Genomic DNA, 5,674 nt, shown 5'->3' on the forward strand with positions numbered 1-5,674 from the left:
GGTGAGCAATCTCTTTGTATTCCCCCTCCTCTCTGTTTCTGCTATGCAAGATCCTTACACACGTGTACACCCGAGCTGGTGACCTGAGGCAGATGAGCAAGCAGACCTGAGTGAGGGGACAGTAACAGCCTCCTCATCTGTTTTCTTTTTTTCTTTTCTTTTGCATTGGCTCCATTCTCCTTCCTGCAAACTACCACCTCTTTGTTTCTCTGTTCCCATAGCAGAAAGCAGCTGTCCTACCGTTAGCAGCCACACAGGTCCATTCTGCTAGGTCCATTCAGCTCTCCACTGATCAAATCAAAGGAGGCCATTTATTTTGGTAAAAAAGGAAAAAAAGATTTATTCAAAGCTAGCTCTGAGGAGATGGAGGGGCCTCATCACCCAAATCAACATCACACTGGTGTTGTAAGGTGTGTTAGGGTTGTTTGTAACAAGGAGGAGTGGGATGGGGAGGAATATGAGTCAATACAGGACACATCAACTTCAACTCTCCTGGACCCTGACCATGGGGGCAGCATCTGCATATTATCAAGGCCGAGGGGAGAGGGTGGTGGTTATGCTCTAGGTCCCAGAAGTTTAGAGAAGCCACTTATGTCTACAGGAAAAAAAAAAAAAAACCTAACTTTTAAAGTTCCACACTGAGCTCCCAATTCTATTATCTTTCCAGTTGAAGAGGCCAACAGATATCCACTAGTGTCTCTCAGGGCCAAAATTTCCAGATTGACCAATCTCCACCTCTGGCAATTGCAGACATTCCTTCCACTCATATCCTATTGACCAGAACTTATTCATATGGCCACACCAGCTGTAAGGGAGACTGCACAATGTGGTCTCTGTAGGATCTATTACTAAAAGGAAGAAAGGTAAACCAGCTACTGGAGCCAGCAGCCCCTGCCACAGTCCATATCAAATGCTTAGTTAAGATGGAGATGAGCTTGGCACCTCCTGAAAAGAAGGCCAAGTTCACATGAGAGGCCTAATGCAAGCAGGCAGCTGTAACCTGTAAAGAAAAGCAACTGGCACCAACAAGAAACAGACCTGATAGCTTCTTTTCATAGGATAGACTCACAAAAACAGGATTCCAGATCAAAGGCTATGTACATTTAAATTTTAATTCACACGACTAGATTACTTTCCCACAAGGTTGGAATGATTCCCCCATTTCTATTAACTGAGTATAGGGGTGTCTGTGCCTCTCATTTTAAAGTACTGCGTGTTATCAGTCTTTTCAAGTTTGACCAATCTGAAGGATCAGAAAGGGTATCTCACTGTTCCCATGTGCACTTCCCTACGGGTAAGAGAGTTCCCATTTTATCTCCATTTCAAGCAGGTAAGTATATTTCTCGTTTGTTGCTTTATCACGGCCTTGAGATACACTGATTTGTGGCATCTTTTGAACCTGCTTCAGTTTGGAAGGCACGGGAACACAAATTCTCCCTCTCCACCTCAGCAGCTGTACCATTCCCTGTGCATCTAGAGCCCTTCTGGAAAACAACTTGCTAGGACGAATCACTGTTCTCACCTCTAACCCTGCAACCCCTCTTTTGGGACTCCACCTTACAGAAATAGTCTAAATTATATGTGCTGTAGGGGCAAAGGGAAATTTCCTTTCTGCTCTTTGAAAGGTCATTGGAATGAATGGATAATAGACATTTTAAATAGGAGAAAAGGCATACAGATTTACTAAGGTGCAAAAGGGGAAAAAAAATCACAGCACGGGGGAAAGTCCTAGTGAGATAGTCAGAGACTGCCATCGGGACAAAGGGCAGTGCATTCCTGCCCCTTTTACTTGTTATTCATGAAAGGCATGATTTGTGTTTTTTTCTAAGCCAACCAGGAACTTAAAAGCTGCTTTTGCTATTAAAAAAACAAAACAAAACAAGACGACAACAACAACAACAAAAAACTCTTCACTTGAGCCTACAGATGTCCAATGATTAGTCCTAAATTTATATAACCTATCTCATCCTCCTTCAAGGCTGAGTTAAGTGAATTATAGGGATATTCAACTATGAATGTGTGCCCAGACGTCTCCAGTCACTGGCATACACGTATGGTCGATCACCTTAGATTTCAGCAGTCTCCATGAATGGAGACCTTTCCAAACAGGAACAATCATTTCATGGAGATTAGATTGTCCCTTCAGGTGGAAAGGACATCGCCACAGCCTTGCTGCAAAACCAGAGCTGAGATAATGATCAGCCAGACCCTGCTCCACCCCAAGAATTCCTTAAAAGCTGTTCCCTTCCTTTTGTTGACAGGCCAGTCTGGTCCTCTCCATCAGAGTTGTGCCCCCTCAGCTCCTCAAGCTTAAGTGCCTTCCCGTTTTCTCAGACTCTAATTCTGCCTAATAAATCTGCCTGTGCCTCTCACTGGTGTGACCTGAAATGATTTTCTGTGATGAGACATCAAGAACCTGCCCAGGCCACATTGAGGTCTCATCTCCTCTTTAGGAAGGCCTCCTCTGATCCCATCTGGTGACAAAAGGAGTGTGACTACCCCCAGCCCAACATGATTCACCAGCTTATATACCCCCCTTTCTGTAGAACACAGGCAAAATAATAGGAACACAGACTTTTTTTTAGGGAGTTAGCAAATGGTTTTTAGGGAAACTCATAGTCTTGGGGAACATACAATGGTCTCGGACAAAGTCCCCTGGAACCACAGAACAGATAATAGTTGAGAACTGATTCTCCGTGGGGTCTAAACAGGACAATGGTGTGTGTCAGAAGTCCGTTCACACATGTTGAGAGGCCTCAGTACTTCTGCTTACAAGGAGTTTAGTCTTTTCTGGTTAATGAAATTTGAGTAAGAAGATTAAGGACAGTATTGTTCCTGTTTTGTGGAGCGGGTTGGGTAGACAAGGGAGCTTTGCAGAAAGCCTCATCCTGTGCAAGGAGGGAGAGGATCAAGGGAAGGACAGAGGCACCTGGATTCTGAAGTCGCTTCTGAAGCCTCCAATCATGCCAAGCTCCAGTCTATGGGGTATCATTTTCTGCACCCCAATAGCACAAAGATATTCATCATACCATTATTAATAATAGAAGAACTTTAAAAACAATTGAAGTAGCCAACAATATTTGTTGTTTGTTTTGTTTGGAGACAGGGTCTCACTATGTTGTTAAGGTTGGCCTTGAACTCACCGTGTAGCCCAGGCTAGCCTCGAACTCATAGTGCTATGATAGTATTCATTTCAATTTTATTACATATGCACTACCTATTGCTGTAACAACTAACCACAAACTTAGTAGTAAGCATTCTGGGAAGCTGAGGCAGGAGGCCTGCAAATTCAAGCCCAGCCTGGGCACCTTAATGAGACTTTCTCAAAAGTAAAGGGGAGGGGGCCGGGGATTTAGTTCAGTGGTGCCATGGCCTACCTCACAAGCACAAGGTCCCGAGTTCGATCCCCGGTACCGGAAAAAAAAAAAAAGTAAAGGGGAGGGCCAGGGATTTAGCTCAGTGGTGCCACCACCTGCCTTGAAATCGCAAGGTCCTGAGTTCGATCCTCAGTACCAAAAAAGAAAAGTAAACGAAATGTAGCTCAGTGTGAAGGCGTATGGCTCAACCACTAGTACAAGAAAAACAAAACAAAACCCAAACCAAAAAATCTCCCACAAATTTAGGTCTGAGAAGATAGCTTATTGACAGTGCTTGCCTATCATGCACAAGGACCTGGATTCAATCTCTCAACAACCCACTTCCAACCTCAAATACCTACAAATTTATTATCCTACATTTCTGGAGGCCAGACATTTGAGATGGATCTCACTGGGCTAAAATCAAAGTGTTGCAGGACTGTGTTCCCACTGGTAGCTCTGGGGAAAATCTGTTTCATGTTCAGTTTTTCTACTCATTGCCTGCATTTCTTAGTTCATGATCTCTTTCTCCAACTTCAAAGCCAGAACAGTGCATTTCCCTTTCTCTCTCGGACCCTCAGCTCCCTAACTGCCTTTCATAACGATGTGATTCCTTAGGGCCCAACAGTAAAATCTCCTTATTTCATAGTCTTTAACTTAATCACATCAGCAATGTCCCTTTTGCCAGGCAAAACAACATATTCCTAGGCTTCAAGGCTCAGGGTGTGGAAATCTTTGAGGAGTCATATTCTACCTGCCATACTAGTTATATAATCACAAAATTTAAAACTCAGAATGTGGAAAGAAACAACTCAGAACATGTACTCAAAACTTACCCATCACTGTAATGAAATCACAAATATATGTAATTTTTTTTGTGGTACTAGGGTTCAAACCCAGGGTGCTCTACCACTGAGCTACATTCCCATCCATATATATAATTTTTTTTTTGAACTCAGGACCTTACCCTTGCAAGGCAGGCATGGTGCCACTGAGCCGAATCCCTGGCCTTTTCTATTTATTTTTTGAGATAAAGTCTTGCTAAGTTGCCCAGGCTGTCCTCTAACTTGCGGTCCTCCAGCTTTATCCTCTGAGTAGCTGGGATTACAGACATGTGCCACCATGGCCAGCTAATATCTTTCTTAACTTTGGGGGGGGGCGGTATCAGAGATCGAACTCGGGACCTTGCACTTTCGAGACAGGCAGTGGAACCACTGAGCTAAATCCCCGGCCCCATATCTTTCTTAACTTTAATTATTATTAATATTACTGTTAGATATTAATATCATTCCTCTTTTCAATCTTTTTTCCTACTTAGTTTTTCACATACTTAAAATTATAGCGTTTGTGTCTGATTTTTTTCCTGCTTATTATTTACTAGAAGCCTTTTCTTGTGCTGCTACATGGTATCTATGAAACTCATTAGCAATGACTGTGTAATACTCCCCCAGCACAGCAAAAAAAAAAATTCCACAGAAGGTACATGCTGTTATTTACTTAACCAACTCCCTACTGTTAAACCTTTAGGTTGCCATTTAGGAAGTTTCCATTTTTTCACTTTGTAAAGTTTTTTTTAACTGCTAGTGATTGAACACAGGGCCTTTGTACTAAGCTACATCCCCAGCTCTTTTATATTTTGAGACAGGTTCTCCCTAAGTCCTTAAGTTCCCCGAGCTGGGCTTGAACTCATGATGGTGTCCTCTACCACACCTAGTTTTTACTGTTAGACCTTTACGTTGACTTCTTTTTTTTTTTTTTTTTTTGGCAGTAGTTGGGATTGAACTGTGCCATTTGCATGATAGGCAAACACTCTACAACTGAGCTACACTCCCAACCCTTTTTGATATTTACTGTAATTAGGGTCTCACTAATTTTCCCAGCCTGACTTCTACCTTGTTATCCTCCTGTCTCAGCCTCCTGACTAGCTGGAATTACTGTACAGGCATGTGCCACTGTTCCTGGTTCATAAAGCTCTTTCTAAATTTGTGGATTATTTGTTTAGGATAGAGATTCTCAGAAGTGGAATTATCAAGTCTAAAGAAATGAAATGCTTGGACATGAATAGACAAATTACATCCCCAAAGGTTACAGTGATTTCACTGCCTCCTGGGAGGAAGGAGATTGTTTATGTCACTGCACTCCATCAATTGCTGCCACTCCAGGGGAGTAAATTCAAAGCCCTTACCAAATGTCATTTGACTCATTCTCTATACCCTGTTTGTACCCTGGGAAATATTTTTCTTTTAATGTAATGCCAGGGGATCAAACCCAAGAGCTTGTGCATGCTAGGCAAGAGCTCTATCACTGTGTTGTACCCC

Source organism: Heterocephalus glaber, unplaced genomic scaffold (assembly GCF_053883595.1).
Source record: "Heterocephalus glaber isolate CG9 unplaced genomic scaffold, H.glaber_assembly_v1.0 deba00001689, whole genome shotgun sequence".
NCBI classification, from domain to species: domain Eukaryota; kingdom Metazoa; phylum Chordata; class Mammalia; order Rodentia; family Bathyergidae; genus Heterocephalus; species Heterocephalus glaber.